At 35.7% G+C, this 19,630-nt stretch overlaps 1 protein-coding gene across 3 annotated transcripts in view; it reads right to left on the reverse strand.

The window, feature by feature from the left end:
- Positions 1-19,630, reverse strand: part of FGF14 (fibroblast growth factor 14) — a 410,976-nt gene that overhangs the window by 330,007 nt on the left and 61,339 nt on the right. The window lies entirely within an intron of this gene.

Genomic DNA, 19,630 nt, shown 5'->3' on the forward strand with positions numbered 1-19,630 from the left:
AATAAATTGTGCCTGCAAAGACCAACTCAAAGTCACTGTTCTTTCAATGACAGAAATAAATTCTAATATTCCACTTAAGAAAAATTTTCTCCTGATACTTCTAGGCATTTAGGGGAGACACTTGATAAAATTTCAGCAAGACTGAACACACAACTGTATAGATCACCAAGATATGGCAGCGAGCTCCACAATCTCAGCTCTATTTATTTACCTTCTTGTTACAATTGACTTTTTGAAAATCTGTATGCCTAGCTCTGTTGATTGAATGCACAGCTCTCATTTGGATAGGCAACTGACAACACAATATTAAATGTATGTAAGTGGGAGCCAACATATCTGAAAGGCCTGGGGTCTGGTAAATTAGTTACCAAATGTATATAAATTGAGCATTCATATCTGAACTCTGGACATCTCCTCTTCCTGACCCTGGTTGAGCTTGTCAAGTTCTCCTACGTGGGTAGAATAATTTATGCCAAAGAAAAAATTAAAAAATATATAAAATAAAAATAAAATAAAATAAAATAAAATAAAATAAAATAAAATAAAATAAAATAAAATAAAATAAAATAAAATAAAATAAAATAAAATAAAATAAAATAAAATAAAATAAAGGATGATCTAATATGAACCTGTCCTGGAACTTTCATTAGGAGCACAGAACACCTGAGTATGTTTCCAAGTGAATTCTCTGCTAGGAGCTCTATTTTCCTCTTTGTCTACAGAATTGGGCAAAGAATTGCAGTATGTATTTAAAGCAGTGTTTTAAATCAGTTACTGCAGAGGTACTTTCCTGGAGATGGTGAATGGCTCTCTGACACTAGCTGGACCATTCAATTTGAAAGCAAAGCATGACAACTCTGCAAAAATATTTTACCCCTTAAAATCATGCCTCTGAGCAACATTTTGAAACTAGTGTCCCTATTTGTAACCTGGAAGAAGGAGAAAAGTCATATTAAAGAGCAGAAGCATCAGTAAGGACTCACTGGGGACTGTTGAGCTGCTGGAGAGAAGAGCAGGGAGGGTCTATTCAGCTGCAGCACCAGCTGCAGAGATTTCAGGCTTGCTGGCTGGATAGTGAAATTTATTTGCTGTTTTTCAGGCAAGAAAGTCAGGCAGAAATGAGCAAAATTACTTGAGAAAAAAATGCCTTTGGAGAGAAAGTTGCCTAGGAAATCTTGTCTTCTCAGAGCACACTAGAGAGCAAAGCAGTTTAGCCATAAACTGTCAGACAGTTTGAGGTTATCAGAGGATAAGGAATTCTCCTACTGGGGCCAAAAGGGGGGCTCTGGGCTTGCAGACTGTCAAAAGAGACAAATAAAGCCACACATATAAAACAAATTAATTCCTCTGAAGTTCCAGAGTGATTAAGAAACTCTTGTTTTAGGGGCGAATGATAAATTATTACATTAACTTTAAAACATATTCTCTAATCCCACTCTTCAGTCTAGCTGGACAACCATCTTTGTGCTTTATTTTTGTATGTTATTTATCGAAAGATGAGGACTTTGCTAAATCCTCAGGTGTTCAGAGAAAGAACTACAGTTCAAGATGAGAGCAATGAGCAGACACCCCTTACTCCCAGCAACACATCTTTTGACAGTTCTCTTAACTGACAACATTAAAAGTAATGTTAAAATGAAATTTCAAGCTTTACATTTTATATCATGGCTTGTTTGAAAAACATCTAATCTTTATTCTTATACTGAGCCATTCCTTTCAGACAAAATAGGAAGTTGTTGAACTGTCATTTAATATACTATACTATAATACTTAACACACCTCGGGAAGCAAATAAGCATCAGGTTTGTAGTGTAGTTTGGAGTCTTTTCTTCCAGGTGCCTTGGTGCCTTGGCCCAAGAGTGCCACTTTGCCTTCTGTCAAAAACTGGTTACCCAGGTTCATTTGAAAGGGTTATTGTCTTGGTGGTTTTCAATTTGCACATAAAATGAAGGTCTACTTTTCAGCCATTATCAGTTCTGGTAGCTGGGAATGGTGGAAAAGAGAAAGGCATCAAGAACATTGAGGAATCATCTCCCCTCTTTGGAAGAAAAGAGGGCAAACTGTCTGTTGAAAACATGATATATCTTAAAGCATAAGAGTTTCATATTGCACATTTCTGGACAAGTCTGTAACTGTTACCAACAGTGTAATTTAACACACATTCAGGTACTAACCTCAGTGTTCTCCCAGGACACTGTACAAGCACAGAGATCCATCTGCTTGGAGATTTTGCCATACCAAGGCCAGTTATAACCCTTACCAGACTTGGCAGGAAAATTGAGGTACAGGTGAGGAGAGAAGCCGGATAATGCACCTTCAACATTTGCCTCACTAAGAAGATGAGATGCCAAATACTTGTTGAGGGATATCAATTTTTCAAGAAATAAAACTTGTTTATACATTTCACTTTCTATATACTATAGCAAAAAGCAAAAGAAAATTTGTCCTGGCAGAAAAATTATGATGACTGTTTTGCAAGTTTCTCTTCAATGTCACTTTGTTCTGTCACAAAGACCGCAGTGCTGCAAGGCTCAAACCTCACTGTAAGAATTAAAAATAAAAATAAAAAAATATCACTATACATGACTGGAAAGCCCTTGGCTTCAATGCATTTTCTACTTATCCTTACTAAGATGTAGTTTGCAAAGGACTCATAATCTAGAGAAAGTGAAAACTAAAGTGAACCTCTTTCAGGTAGTGTGAACTTTCTGATTCATCGTTTTCTTTATCACAACAAAATTAAAAGGGTTGTGCCAACAATAAAAAGACAGGGATGCTGTCTTTGTGAATGCTCCAGAACATGACCTGTAGGATGAATACAGTGGTGCTTAAGACAGCAAGATGGAGTCTTGGTAAGTTGACTAATCTGTTTTGAGAACTATAAGGCATGGAGTTCAGCAAGAGGAAACAGACAGCCATGCCTATGTGGCACTACTCTGATATGAGAAGCAGTACAGTCATGTTAGTGTTTAACTCCTACCTTGCTTGCAGCAATATCTTGTTTGCAGAAAAATTAAATATCTCAGAAGCCCACAGTGTTAGCCCAGCCACTCAGTTCCTTCCTCAAAGATTGCATCAGCCTGGGTTTCATACATGGAAATTCTGCTCTGATGGGCTGCAACACATTCCCCGTGCAAGGGCACAGAGGAGAATCAAAGCTAGGAACCACATAGTTTCCAGACAGACAGTCTGCTGTAGAGGAGCTAAAGAAAATGGCTAATGAACTATATCATTATATCAATGAACTAGATCCCTGTCTTTCTTTTATTTAGACTGTACCCTTAGTGTCTACAAAAAGTCATGTAGCCAATATTTTGAGGATACAGACCCTCACTACAGAATGAACAGGGAAGGAAAGTAGGGTATTGCCCTATAACAAAGGGACACCTTGGCAAGAAGATAAATATCAGCTCTGCACTGCAAGAAATGAGTCCAAACTCTTATTTCTGCTGCCAAACTATGTAGGAGGGTTGAGAAACTTGTAGGCAAACAGATTTGTCTGAGGAGAAAATGGTATTTTCTTGAAAAGTTTTTTTCTTTTTGATTGGTTCTGATTTTGCTTATGTAATGGACTTTGTAACCAAGGTGGGTAGACCTGGATAGAAGTTATTTAGGGGTTCTGCTGAAACAGCTACTCGAGGACATAAATATGCCACAATAGTCTTGTTGAGTCTTAGTAAGATGAGTCTTTAGAAAGCTAGAGAATTCTCAGTGGCCAGAGTTTTTCAGAAGTTGGTGACCATGGTCCTGTAGGCTAGATATCTTCCATGGACATTCTTTGTGACAACTCCTTTCCCTGCTTTCCCATCTCTCATCTAGAGACATTTGCAGTATTCTGGCTATGAAGTTGTTCAAATACCTAATCTTCAAGATGGAAAAGTGGCTGGTCTGGCTTCTATCGAGATTTAAACAAACAAACAAACAAACACATACTTTTCCTACGAGTCAGAATAAAATCAAATTATACACAGACTATATTACATTAGAGAAGGTCTGTTTCTTAAAGTTCCTTATCTGTTCATTTCTCATTTTAGTCAGCAAAAGCAAGCAGATTCACAGAATGCTGTTTATAACTGTGAGCCTCACACATGCATAGAGATCAAATTCTGATCCAGTAAAAGTCTAATTCCAACAGTGATATATATAATTTTCACCTGACTCCCAAGCAGAGGATTTTAACTGAAAAATCAAGCACGCTGATATGCATTAGTGCATTATGGAGTGCATTAATGGCTCCTGTTAAGTCTAAGGTCCTATTACAAGTACGAAGGCTACAATGGATCCACAGTAGAGAAGTATTGCATAGCAATTCATGCGAAGCTCTTCCTGACGGCAAAGCAGAGACAGTGCTTGTCAGGAGTATCAGGAAATTAAACTTCTTTTAGACATGGCTTAGCTGTTCAGAAGGTGCCATGGAGGTCTAGTGGTATAAGTGTGATGAAAGCTCACCTTCAAAGGAGCTCAGAGTTTGAGGACTCTGCCAGAAAGGAACTCAAGAAGCCAGTCCCCAGCCTAAAGACAAGAAGCAGCTACATCTCCATGCTATATGAGAACAGCCCAGGTTTCAAGGAGAGGCTGTATATTTTATTTGAGCACCTGAGGGAATCAGGAGCAGTAGGTGAGCTTTCAGTCTCAGGCATGGTAATAAGTGCACAGGAGTTCACTGTTTTTTCTGACTGTATCAGTTGAACATTCAAAAGATAACACCTTTCCCTGTGAACTAAGCATCCTTTATGGTATTAAACCATCACCCCTAAAACAAAAGTTTCTCTGCATGTTGTAATCTTAGTATTCTCTTCTCTTTCATGAGTGAGGTTGCTACTAAAATAATTTATATTCTGTTGAACACACAGCATGGGAATTTAAACTCTTCAATAAAATATTCTCATGAAACTGGAAAGAACATGAGTTTTAAACAAAAAGGAGTTCCTTCTTGCCCTTTTGATAGGAAACTTGACCCCCTAAATAAGTGAAAATCTAGATAAATATTGTTATATTATCCCTTAGTTAAGGGGCAGTTTATGAGATTTCTCAAATAGCCTGTAAATCAAAAATTTCACCTCCAAATCACAGTTACACCACTTTTCTATATAACCATTTATCACTTTTTATTTTTGCCACCCTCTCTGATCCTGTGCTTTCATTTGGTTCATTTATTTCTTTTAAACTTTTTGATTAACTAGACAGGACTTTAAGTAATGCATAAAATAGAAATAATAAATTTTATATAATTAGGACACAATTCTTTTAGCACTTTTATTTACGTTTGTCTTGCCTTAGTTCATAAGCGATTTCTATCTTTCTAATACAATAAGCATGTTCACTTGTAGGCAACTATTTTTATCAAGTTTTTTTTCATTAATCTCTGAAAACTAAATAATTTTAGTATTTTATGTAAGCATTTCTAAAAATGCAAACTAGGTTTAGGACCAGTTTTTCAAAGAAGATATTTCAGTAAAAATAAGTTCAAATAAACACCATTTAGAGGTAGCCACTTTTTTTTTTTTTTTTTTTTTTTTTTTTTTTTTTGTGCCTTATATGGTCATCCATAAATATTCATTTACACATAAAAATGACAGTTTTTAAGTCTAATATCTTTCTGATATTAAAGAACTAATTAGATAATGTTCGACATCCATATATCTAAGACCTTTTCAAACTATAAGTAAAACTTCTACCACAGTGAAAACCTTTTAGGAACATGGGAAACTAAACTCTTACTCATCTAATTTGAATATCATTATCATTTGAAAATGCAGTAGGTGGTTCCATATTTTGTACAGAAGGGGACAGAGTACCATATATTGCCAGAAGAAAGAAAATTATTTGTAGCAGGTATGTATTTTTTAAAAGTCAGCCACCTGAAGCAGCTGAGAGGTTTAGAATATTAGCGTCTGTGGCAGAGACAAATTAGTGGGCAAGTGAATGGTCAATGGTGTTTAAACACCATTCATCTTCTAAAAGCTTTCTCATGATTATCAACTCCGCATCTGCTGGATTCTCACATGCCTCACCTAATTTATATATGAACACTGCTCATGACTGCTCTTTGTTGGCAACTTAGGTCTTTAGGTCTTGGATAGTTAGCTACTACATCTACAATGGTGGGGGGGGCCGGGGGGGAGGAGCAGGGGATAAGAAAAAGAAAAAGGTAAAAGAAATTCAACACATGAAGAACAGAAGTATGGGACAGGGATAAATGTTTGAAATGTTATTTTTTTTTTATTCTGAGAAGTTATGAGGATCCGATACTAGCTCAGAGCTGAATGATATCACCTCAAGGATAACTTATCCATCAGCAGTAGCTTGCTCCTTGCCTAGAACTTTTTTTAAGAACAAGGAAAATCAGATAATCATAAATTAAATTCAGATGTTGAAGAAAGAATAGTTGTTTGATTATCTCAGCTACCACATTATTTACTTGAATTCATCTATCATGTATGTGTATATCCTAACAGCATAGGTTCTTCACCTTAGTCCCTTACCTCAGCATAAAATTCATTTGAATGCCAGGGCAACATTATCATTATTATTATTATTTTAATTCTGATCATGAGATAAGGAAGTGGAAACAGCTAAAAGCTTTGTAATTATAATATCAAGCATCTCGAACACTGAAAAAGCTATACAATAAGTTATCAGTTTGAATCTGAGAAGTCATTCACTCATAAGACAACTTCAGCCGTTAAGAATTGATATTACAATAACTTATAGAGATCTCTATAGTGATATAGAATAGTATCAGATTCCTATGAAATCTGAAGAAATACAGTGCCATTTTAACCATTATAGCAGCCCAGTCCAAACCACCTCAAAGTTCCAAATGCATCTTATAAAATAGCACTAGCATTTTTGCATAAAAACTGGCACAAAAACATTTTCAGTAAGTAACTGCATGTTCCTCAATACAGTTTGGTTACTAGAAGGAAAAAAAAAAAAAATCTCTTGAAGAAATCGCTGCATACAACTCTATTTAAAATCCTCTTTAAATCCTGCCTGCAGGATCGAAGCCCCCAGTATTAAGGAGTCACATAAAATGTCCAGCATTGTGCAGCATGCACTTAAGCAAACTAAGCCTTGGTAAAACTTAAAACTACACAGCAGCAAATACAATGAGTAGATAGCTGAATTATTATGACTCTAAGCGAAGAGGTTGACTTATCCTAGAGAGTGACTGAAAGAATATTTGACTCCTCTTGGTTTCCTTTGGAGCCCCTTCATTCAATTGATTCTAGATGCCGACTATGAACACTTCCATTACTATGAATAAAATTTAGTATCTACAGACTCTCTCCTGAAACCCTGATAATCAAGCTAGCGGAATTCTCACTGTATTACTTATTTTAAATAAAGCTTTTCTAAAAAATATATTTTAAAAGTGAGAAACAACCTGGTATGCGGTTAGATTCTCTCATAAAAAGTTCTCTCTTGAAACATGCAAATAAGCAAGTATATTAATACAAGAAAATCAAGTAGACTGATGTTGTACTTCAGTAATCTCATTTTAATAGCCAGATCATTCATGTTGTTTGTCTTGTGATTACACTTTGAATTTCTTAAACTACAGAGCTATTTCCCAGCTACTTCTGTTTACTGTCTTATCTGATCCAAAAAGTGCTCCAAGCCATGGTTCCCTGGGCTCTGGCAGGCAGAACACTTCAGGGTCTGTCATGGACAGAGCCCCCCCAGTAGCCCCACTTCTATGCTGATCCAACAGGACAGAAACGAGGCAACAAACTCTTCTGAGTACACATGCAGCTACCCCACACCTACAGAGCTGCATGTGGAAGGTGCTGCTGCTGATGATGTTTTCTCCTCCTGTTGTTATCATCCAGGGATTCATATTTTTCTTCTCCCTCTTTTGGCACTATATTATTCTGCATAGGACCAGTTTGGTCCAAGCTCCGGTCACCCCCATATCAGCAAAGTCACTGCTCTTCCCAGTCCTGCTGCATGGCACAGAGGCAGCAGAGCTGATGGCAAAGGACTGCCTGCTCTGGACTTCCTACACACAGGAGCACTAGTGGTGAACAAAGACCTTCAGATGAAATACTGAGCTATATAGCAGAAGTAATAAAGGGCTAATTTAGATGAGCTTTCATTTCCTTTTATTATACCACTACTTCTTTTTGTAGGTATACATTGCTTTCTCTCTGGCTCTGCAAAGCAGGTCAGACCTGCACCAGGGAAGAGCTACCCTGTGTGCCTGGACCTTTTTAAGGACTGTGCAGCCTGGAAAGCCAAAAATTATATCTAGATGGGTTTATCTCTATTTGTTAACTTTTTTTTTTTTTTTTTTTTTTTTTTTTTTTTTTCTCTCCTGCTTCCTATGAATAAGATTAATATAGAATTTGTGGATTGAGTTAAAATTATTTCATTATTTACTTCAAATTAGTTTTGTAAAAAAATAGGAGACCAATGCCCAAACTCTAAACATTTTTTAAAAAGTATCTTAGGGAACAAACATAAATAAGACACTATAGAAGAAGTTTCTTTATCTACATGAGAGAAATTGATAATAAATTGCTACATCAGGGTCTGCATAATGTTTTTTTTTAAGATCTCTGTAATCTCTTTTGCAACACTTGATTTATTTCTTTTTACAACCCACATAAACTTTTTTCGTCTTTTCCTGAAAACATTCTGATATCATCACTAATCTCTCAGAGTTTGAAATCATTCAAAACAAAATGAGAGATACTTTATATCCCATGAGAGCAAAATAGTTATATGCATGTTTAATCATAAGTATTTAATTAGCATTCTAATGTACATATGAAACTGAAGCACCTAACTGAGATGGGACACAAAAGGAACATGGGAACTGTCTCCAGAATACATTTTTGCTGTTGAGCATAGGTATGGATAACTAACAGAACTTCAGCTGAAAAACTTTTCCTTAGGGTTAGAGGGTTAGACAGGAATGATGTCTATTTACTGTTTTAGAAAAAGAAAAAAAAAAGAAAAAAAAAAAAGTCTTAACATTAATCCATTTCTTGTCTGAAGAAAACAAATGGGAGTATTCAGCTAGAAAAAAAGGAGCATCGATCCAAACATTACAGACAGGCATGAAAAAAAACTTCCTAGAAGCACTGATAATCTGTAAAATCAATGCCTCATACAGAATACTTCTGAGAACAGAGATTAACACATTTACCAGATCAACATTATCCTTGGCCTGAACACATCACAGTAAAAGCATAGTTTTATATATATATAACCAAAGCATACAAATTATGATCTGAGTTTTAAATTTATGGAATGACTAACTGATGGAAATGGGATAAAACAATTCTGCTGCAACAGAGTCCTTTAAAACATTAGATTTTCCATGTGTAAGATGATTCTTATAAATCATCATATTATCAAAAATGAGCTGCAGCCAAGTCTAAATTCTCCTACTTATTTGCAGTAAACTGTACATATCTTGACCCACTATATGGATGAACATTTCAGTGATGTTGCTGCCTTGCCACATCCCATGCAAGACAGTTTCCTGTCTAGCTCAACATGCCAAGTATCATCAAAGGTACATCTCCTTTGCACACGTTTTTCTTTCTGCCTAGAAATTACACTAACGCAATACCCGAGGAGGATTATGAGAGGAGTCCCGGTGTTTACCAGGTTGGTCAGGCTACAGTAACAGGAGCCCTGTCCACATTGTCACATGTTCAGAAACTACAGGTAAATATAGGTAAATGTCCTCTTCAAAAATATAGATCAGCTCCAAATGCATATGCACAAAGCCTTCCCTTTCCAGGATGCCTGCCTATGCACTGAGCAGACTGTATGCATACGGATGTATTTTTGATGTGCACTCTGCCCATGCCCAGATCAACTAAATGGCACATACACAGTTACTGCTATCCTAGATAAAACAGACTCATTCTGCAAAGGACTAGCATATGCTCTTATATTTATGACACCTGTAAATTTTCAGTTCTCTGAAGTGCTAAAATAGACCTCAATAGAATACAGGCTGTTTAAAGTTACAGCAGATCTTCTTATGCTGGTTATAACTTTTCCCAGGATCTCTTTTCCCAGGATCCTTTCCCTCCAGGAAGGAAAAGAAAAGACCATGAACTCGGCCTTCCAGAAAAAAAAAAAAAAGTACTGTACCCATACACTACCCTTTGCAAGCTGTTACTGGTGTTTTTATCTGCTGCAGAGCTGGTGAAGGTGCAAGGCAGAATCTCATAAAGATTCAGTGCCAAAATATGCATTTTGTAGTTTCAACTACATTCATCTGCACAAAATATCAGATATAAAAAACAAATGGCAACATTGTAAATTTCCATGACATACAGTGCAAGGGAGCTTGTGTATTAATAGGAAGAAGCAATACGTTGTTTATTCCCAGGGAGAAAGTCTTTGTTAAGAAAATAAAAAATAAAAAATAATAATAAATAATTAGGAATACGTCATATCTTCAGGGCCATTTCCCTTCATCAGTGAGAGACTTATTAAAATAAATAACATCTACAGAATACCTATAGGAAAAAATCATTCTGTAAATATATTGCTTGAATTTTTAGTAAAGATTTTATGAGAAGAGAGATGCCATCAATCTTTACTCTTGCTGAAAAATAAGGTACCCCTACTTTCTACTCAGATGGTCTTGAATTTTGGAAGAAATCAAAAAATACACCTAGAGTAAATTGATTAATATCAGTGATTATGTCACTTGTATCTGTGGTATTTAAAGTCTACCAGCACTAAATGTCCCATGTTTCAAAATTAAGTATGCAAGTCCTAGACTCTTAAAGCATACTTGACAGTGGAAGATACTGCTGCTCCAAAAATAAAACTGAAAAGTATTATTACTGAAAGCTAATATTAAGAATATAGACCAAAAGACAGTATTTGCTTCAGTTGATTTTATGCCTGAAAGGTGTTTGTTGATGCTGAACTTCAAGCAAGTAAAGTCAAAGATGATGTCTTGCAGATTTTGTGATGACTAAATCATTTCCTGCCCTTTTCAAACACCATCTTTAGCAATTGGTGCATGCCATCCTTAACACTTGAATGTGACTACCTTTGAATCATCAAATTCAATTAGACGCACCATGTTATCTAAACAGCAATGCTAAATCTGATAAGGGGGATAAGAGGGAGCACAAACTGCTTTAGTGTGAAAAAAAGATTAGATGCATTCATTACAAAATAACTGGTTATGTGCAGGTGTAAGACAGTGTCCTACTCATATTTTAAAAATTTCTTTTTTTTTTTAATGTTAAGATTAAATTAGAAAGAAGCACATTTTTTACCTATTTACAGAAAATGCACTCTCAATTCAGCCACAGAATCATCTGACAAGAGAAGTAGTACAAATCTAATTTTCTGGGACTTTTAAAACAGAAGTCAGTATCATTTCAATAATACAGTAATAATGCAGTAGTTCTCTACTGAAATGTAGGGAATGATCTTATGTTTCCAGGAGACAAGCATGATAGATCCTCTTATCCTTGCAGCCAGAGTAACAGTGCTGTATGTGATGGGGCCATCCTCCTCAGCATGCCATTTAAGTAAAAAGGAAATACCAGAGATTTGTGTAGTTAGATTTTTCTCACCCTTACACTCCTCACAGTGATACTGATGCCTAAAATGACAATGTTTACTGTTACTGTTTTCCTCTATGCCAGACCCAAGTGGGCATGTCTTAACATACCACTTTAAAATATAAAAATAAAATAAAATAAAATAAAATAAAATAAAATAAAATAAAATAAAATAAAATAAAATAAAATAAAATAAAATAATAGATAAATACTAAAAAATAAAAAAGAGATAAAATTATTATTAAGCCTTGCTGTGGCTTGCATGTTGGTACAGCACAAGGTAGAACACAATGTGCACATCACAGTAGTAATGCTTTACCTTACATTCACATTGGGAACCAAACATGCCATTTTACAATCATTTTATCAAACAATTCAATTATCTAGTATTGCACAGATGGCCTAGATACAGTCTTCCATAACCATATGATATGCAAGGTGGTCAGATGAGTGACCAAAACTGTTCTTTGTCTTTTAATCTCATCAGCCAGCCAAAAATAGCAATAAATTAATCAATAAGCCCTTCAAACTTCTTATGTATGTCACAGTTATTTCATAATATAATAAATGCTGCGGTAGCCATTCAACAGTCTACCTGACAAAGACATCAAGTTTTAAACAGTTTCATCAGTTGAGATTAACGTCACAAATTTTAGAATTTCTGTAAAGCTACTTTCTTTAAGACCATAATCTCAGTGTTATCTAAAGATCTCAGAAACAGCTGAGGCTGGTAAAATGTTATCTATTCAGTTTCTTGTTTTGCTCTGTTTTGGTATAAAGAAAGTGCAGTCTAATTTATTTTTCCCATTATTACAAAATAAAAACCATCAGTTTATATCAGGTAATCTTGCAAACACACTAACCTATTACATTTATTTATTTATAATGTGGATAGCTGAAAAGGACTACATTGGTTTTCTCATGGTGCTTTTGAGCACATGAACAAATGTGTGCACCGTTTCCCTACACAATCAAAGTGAGAACTTGGTTGTTGGACTCATCACATTGGTCAGGCACAACAGGTGTGCCAACCACTAAAGTCACCAGCCCGGCAATATAAGACTGATTTCTCTGGAGATATTTAAGGCCTATCTGGAGACCTACCTGGGCAGCCTGCTCTAAGGAACCTGCTTTGGCAGGGGGGTTGGACCTGATGATCTTTCAAGGTCCCTTCCAACCCCTTCAATTCTGTGTTTCTCTGATAGAGCCCTTAGCTGCAACATCTAGCTTGTTAAATTTCCAGTTTTAGTTTTGGATTCTAACAATATTTTTTTCTAAGTTGTCTCTAAGACCATCCATTGTCACAGAATCATTTTTTTTGTTTGCTGTCAATACTGTTAAAGGCATTATTTCTTTACTAGATCTTGAATCTTTCAGACTGTCTTCTGAAATCTTGAAAATTATGTGAAAGAATAAGTCAAGAAATACTATACAAATGTACAGATAGATGTTTTCCCATAAGCAATTTATTTCCTAACTGCTTAGAACTACAGCCAAACCTCAAATACATGTCCAGATTAGCAATAAATAAGCGGATGCATCTTGTGCAACATAGGAGCAGTAGGAATGAGTAAAAATGGTTTAGAAACCAGACAACACCCATGTAGAACTGGATAGCTACACCAGACTCCATTGGTTACTTTCCAAGGCTGATCTTTATAAAGCTAATAGATCCTGCTGTATTTAACGTTTGTTTTCTTTGACATATGTCTTTTGACACAAAAGAATACAATTTTTGTAAAAATGTAAAGTCACTGAGGTATTATGGAAAATACAAAAGGTAGTTAAGAGGCTAAAACATCCTGTGAAGAAATAAAAGTGAAATTTAATTTGGAAAAAATGCACGGGAAAATAGAATGCCTGATAGAAAATAATCTGACAGAAGTGTTCAACAATACAATGCTGACACTTTTTACAGAGCTAACACCTTTCATTGGAATATCTAAATTGTTTTACCAGACATTGGGAATAATTCTTCTTTCTACACTTGAGATAGCCAAGGTCTCAAAATATGGCATGGCTTGCTTAATATTAAACAAAGGAAGAGTGAATTACAGTGCAGATAGCAGAACAAACACAGCCTGTCTGTGGCACCACATGTATGGTCACAGCATCAGAGGATGTTCAGAGACTACTTTGGTTGTGGTGAGATTCTTCTGACTACATCTTTCAAAACTACTCCCTATCCTTCTCAACTGTTTTGTTTCCTTTGTTGTTTTTCTTTTCTGCTTTCTCTTTTCTGGTCAGCTTGCGAAATACTCTGTTCAACTATTCTGTAATTCTATGATCTCTATTTATTTAAAGTATTTACTTTCTCCTGGATCCACAGAAGAAAAACAGGTGAGGCAAACACACCTTCAGTCTGCCTGGAGATGACATGAAACCTCTGGACTTAGACAAAAAAGGCTTTTCTTCAAATCTATGTTTGTTCAAAACAAGAACAAAAACAAACAAATAGGTTGCCTAGAGCAGGTAGGCATCCAGATGGGTTTTAAATATCTCCAGAGAGAGATTCCACAATCTCCCTGGGCAGCTTGTTCCAGTGCTCCATCACCCTCACTGTGAAGAAGCTCTTTCGCATGTTGGTGCAGAACATCCTGTGATCCATTTCGTGGCCATTGTGATTTTTGTATCATGGCTTCTAAAAAACAGTTTGAAGAGAATCTGGGCAGACATAAATGCTATATACATAAAAGTCCTTCAGTGAGGCAGAGGGTAGGCATTTACTTACTATTTTCAGAGCTAATAACCAGTCCCAGGCTAAAAAGAAACCAGAATGCTCTGTAGACTATGTGTTTATTTAGGCTATCATAATTGAAGCCAATGCTCCATTTTAGGAAGCATTAAGCCCTGGTGTATTGAGAAAAGAGCTCTCTACTATTTCCCTTAGTTGTCAATAATTACAATTCTGAGCAAGTTCCCAATTAGTCAGAGCTAAATGCTTAAACTTTTCCTTCATAGCTTCCTAAATGAGAATCTCTGAGCCTAAATAAATATAATATTTATTTTAATTTAAATACAGAAAAGATTTAGTACTTACTTTTACAGATATTCCTAGAACTACTGTTTAAGTAATTCACACCTGATCTTTACTGGCTGTTACATTCATCTAGAACAGCTAAGTGTTTTGCTGTTGTTTTCTGGTTTTGTTTTTTGTTTTGTATTTTATAAACCTCTATCTCATAGGTTTGTGTTTTACTTTATATACATATGTATATATAAACTGTCATAGACAGAATGTGGAGAGCTTTTAAACTGATTATATAACTCACAGAAAGATCCATTCCATACTTAGTCATCAGTAGCATTATTAAGCTAGCAGCTGCAATTCACACACCCTTTTTGCTTTTATCATGAAAACAGAATGAAATTTATCAGTTATCAAATACAATGCCTTCTCTGTATGAATAAATTATCTTATGGTTATAACTTACAAAATGTTCCCATCTTTAAATGCATCAAGTCATTTGGATGACACTACACCACAAAAATTATCTGAACTGTCAGAAAGCTGGAATGACTTATTGTATAAAAATTATTCCAATTTTTAGAAACTCAAAACAGTAGCAAAGAAGAAAAAAGATAAGTCTTTCAAGAATATTGGTCATACCTAGCTTAGAGTGAATCACCATTGAAGAAATCATTTTTGTTCTTTCTAAGGAATCAGTGATTTACGTTTTAATGACTATTGACAGGACAGTCATAATCCCTTCTTTCAAACAAATCTTCCCTCAAAACAGTATTGTATGAAATTTTGAATTTATCATTTTTAACACAGTTAAATTAACAATAAAGAGTACTTTCTTAGTTTTTTCACTCAGATAAAGCACCATAAAATGATGCAAAGCGCAAATTGTTAGAGTTATGCCTGTTCTTCGACTTTGATTTTTTTGCTTGAATCAGGCAAAAGACTGTCCTGCTCAGAAAGCCCCACAGATGAGGGAAATGCATACAGAGTTTACTGATAGAGCTGGAAACTAATCCTATTTTTTGTGACTCTGCATATGGAATTTGGCCAAAATGAGTTTGATAAATATTTTCATAACCATAATAAATAAATAAATAAATTTATATAAAAAGCTAAAAACCTATAAACAGGTGTTTAGGTATTCTTCTGTCCATTTTAGTGACTGTAAAGCCACTGAGGTTTCACAGTAGACCATAAGTCTTTTAAAAAAAAATAAAAATCATAAAATAAAATTACAACTTCTTAAATCAGTAAAGGAAGGTTAAAAATAAACTTTTTTTTTTTTTTTTTCCTGAAGACAGCAACTTCTCCCTCAACTGCAGAAACTTCAAGCAGTTTTCACTTGAGCTGAGTCAACACAGATTGAGCTAAAGCATCTGGTCCTATGAAAGCTGCTGTGAGAGCTTGCAGAATGTTAAATCCTATTTCAGGAACATCGTGGTGACACTGTAATTATCACACTGCACTACTAAATAGGCTCATGTTCCATTTCAAACACACAGAGCTTCTGCTCCAGCATAGCACAGAAACCATAAACTGGGCCTGGCTGGTGACCTGGCTGGTGGCCTTGCTGGTCCAGTAATGTCTACAGCATCTTCCTAGGATTTCTTCAGAGGAAAACACAAGAAATTCTGAAATAGGCAGAATGAAAGTACATCTTGGGAGGGAAGAAATCTTCCTAATCCCACAGTAATAACTAAAGTTAGTATTATGCCTGGGAGTGTTGAGATGCTGAATTTTCCAGAATCCCAGAGGTGGATCCTTGGCATGTAGGCTAGTGTCACAACACTGAAGACAAAGCGGCAACTGTAGCTGAGGCATCAGCCTAGTTACCATTTTTTCTTTTCTTTTCCCCACTCTATGTCTGAATGCTTTAAAGTCCATGTAAACCTTCACCCATTCAGTTAATCTTAACTCTTTTCTTTGACAGTTTCCTAGTTTATTCCTGGGCATGATCAAAAATATTTTAGTTGTGTGGTCTTTGCAAAAATTGTAAAGATCTTTGGTTTGCCAAGCACACCTACTTTTTCCTTTTACTTTAACATTTTTCTTAAGTGATGCTCTCCCGAGAATCATGGGATTAACTTAGTGTTTCTGCTGCTTCAACCTTCACCATGTCTGCTTTGATCAGACATTACCCAAGCTAAAAATAAGACAGCTGAAAATCCTTCTAAATGATCACAGACAATATATAAAATCATGCCTTATAAAATGACAGATAAAACTATAATGGGTCTGGTCCACCTGTGTATGGATGACTCAAGTAGCAAGAGGAAAGTAAAGTGAGGCACTGTCTGGACATCAGCTACACTATTGTATGTTTTATGCATGAGCTAATAGGAATACACTGCTATGATAATGGAAAAACAAGATGGAAACCTTGATTTCTTGCCATTCATGGAGGTTGCAGATTAGTCCTCTAGAAAGATGCTCTCTTATGTCAAATTGTGTAAAAGAAAAAAACATATATTTTTTTCCATCACATATTTGCATTTTTCTGCTAATACATAGAAGGAAGTCAAATCCTGGACCAGGTTTCCCAGAGAGATTGTGGGCATACTTGGAAATATTCAACACTCAACCGTGAGCGACCTCATTTGGTTGAACCCACTCTGAGCAGGAGTTGGACCAGAGGGACTTCAGACATCTATTAGAACCTAAATTACTCCATGATGCTGTAATAGATTTCTATCTTAGACATTTGATTCTGATGGTATTGAAAGTTATGATTTTTGAATTTAAAAACAAAAAAAAAAAAAAAAAGATTTTTTTTCTTTTTTTCCTGTAAGGAAGCAGGTATCATTGATCTAAAGATAGCATTTATTGAGTAGAAGGCCTCAAGTCAAAGGCACATGATCTCTATATACTATCTAAGGCTACTGTGAGAATAAAATATTCAAATGTAAGTTTTTTGTTCTTTGAACCTATCTCTTACTTATGGGAAAATAAAAGACATCAGTTTTCTAGAAGCCATAAAGACATGATCTTAAAAAGAAGACTCTTGTTTTCAGATTTTGACAATCTTAACCTTTCTTACATTTCAAAATAACATCTACTTGACTATATGAGAACAGCTTCTTTTGTATTTTCTGTTTTAAGTATCTAACAATCTGATCATCTTTTATCTTATACCAGCTTAATATGGCTTGAACCCACAGAAGTCTTTGATAAACTGGGACATGTTCTAAGTATGGAGATAGGAAAAAAAAAAAAAAAAAAAAAAAAAAAAAAGAGGGAGAGATGTATGGAATCTCTGAAGGGCTGAAAGCAATGACTACTTAAAAGAAAGAAATTCCGTTCTTCATTTATAAAGGGCAAAGCAAAAGAAACTGATCTATGTTTTAAAATGTAAGACTAAGTAATGCTAATTCTGAATTGTGAACTTCAAATCGAAATTACAATGTAGAGATTCAAAATTCAAGAAATGAAGGCATCCAATAAGTGATTAGATTTAAAATTGACCATGCCTGTCTAAATATTCATTCGTGAGAGTCAGACAATATTTATAAAAGCTGTTGCAACATGAATCTGCATGTGTAACAAAATGCAGATAGTATGAATTATGGTTAATCACTTTTCATGCAAGTGGCAAGATCACATAGACACAGGCTACATTTATGCCAAACACTATCAGTATGAAGCTTCAACAAATTGGAATTCGGAGGCTTTTAGTGAAGCAAATACCACCCTGTAAATCTGTCCATAACAAGGACTGATTTTCTTCTCAGTGTTTCTCATCAGAGCGAACATTAGTGGGAAGAAATTACAGTACTGTGCAGATGCTTCCTCCCTGCCAAAATGAAGTCATTTAGGGGAGAAAAAAATAGAAGTTGCCTACTAAGGCGTTTGTTTCATTCTAGCATTTGGGTAAAAGTAGAGGAAAAATTATATAACAGAGAATCCAACAAAAAAATACAGATATGTTATTTATCTAATACTCTAATTGGTCAAAGACCTTAAAAGCAAAAGAAAACAGACAACAAAACATGCATTTGTGCATTCTTTTTTACCAAGAGCTTGATGTTGTGTTTTTAATTCGAAGTGGTAAGATAGTCAAAACTAATCTTAATGATTAAGATAAAAACTTCCTGACAAAGGGTGTTGTAGTCTAAAGTGACAAATGGGTTCACTTTCTGAACTGTTAAACATTCCAGGAGCCTAGATATATTTATTTTTCCTAGAAATGGCCACAGAAAAATGGTTATCCAACAAGCCCATTTTCGGTTTGATATGATATGAAATCTCAAAGATCCCTTATTAAATAGAGACATGTTTTAAGGGGTGAGGTCAGAAGAAGTGTGGTAGGAAAACGCTGTTTTAAAAACCCTGTAGCTTGTAAAATATATCAAAGAAGATGAAAGGCAACAAATGTGCCTAATTTATTAAAGTATGTTTCTCTCAGACCAAAGAAACCACTACTTTGACTTCTAGGCTGGCTTCTCAATTATGAGTGTGGGGAGAGATATCAGCCCAAAATACAGAATTTCATCAATGTTTGGGGTAAAATATGAAAATGCATGAGAAGCCATTAAACATGTGAGTGGTGCAGTTGATACAATAGAAGGAAGGGATGCCATCCAAAGGGACCTGGACAGGCTTCAGAAGTGGGCACATGTGAACCTAATGAGGTTCAACAAGTCTAAATGCAGGGTGCTGCACCTGGGGCAAGACAATCCTGGACATGAGTACAGACTGGGTGAAGAACTCATTGAGAGAAGCCCTGCAGAGAAGGACTTGGGGGTTCTGATGGATGAAAAGCTTGACAGGAATCAGCAGTGTGTGCTTGCAGCCCAGAAAGCCAACTGCATCCTGGTCTGCATTAAAAGAGGAGTTGCCAGCAGGGCAAGGGAGGTAATTTTCCCCCTCTGTTCTGCCCTTGTGAGGCCACACTTGGAGTACTGCGTCCAGGAGAAGAAGAATGTGGATCTGTTAGAACAGGTTCAGAGGAAGGCCACAAAGATAATCAAGGGGCTGGAGGACCTCTCCTATGAAGACAGGCTAGGAGAACTGAGACTGCTCAGACTACAGAAGAGAAGGCTCCGGGGTGACCTCATCACAGCCTTTCAATACTTAAAGGGGTCTTAAAAAATGATGGAGAAGGACT

This window comes from Aythya ferina (assembly GCF_964211825.1).
Source record: "Aythya ferina genome assembly, chromosome: 1".
NCBI classification, from domain to species: Eukaryota; Metazoa; Chordata; class Aves; order Anseriformes; family Anatidae; genus Aythya; species Aythya ferina.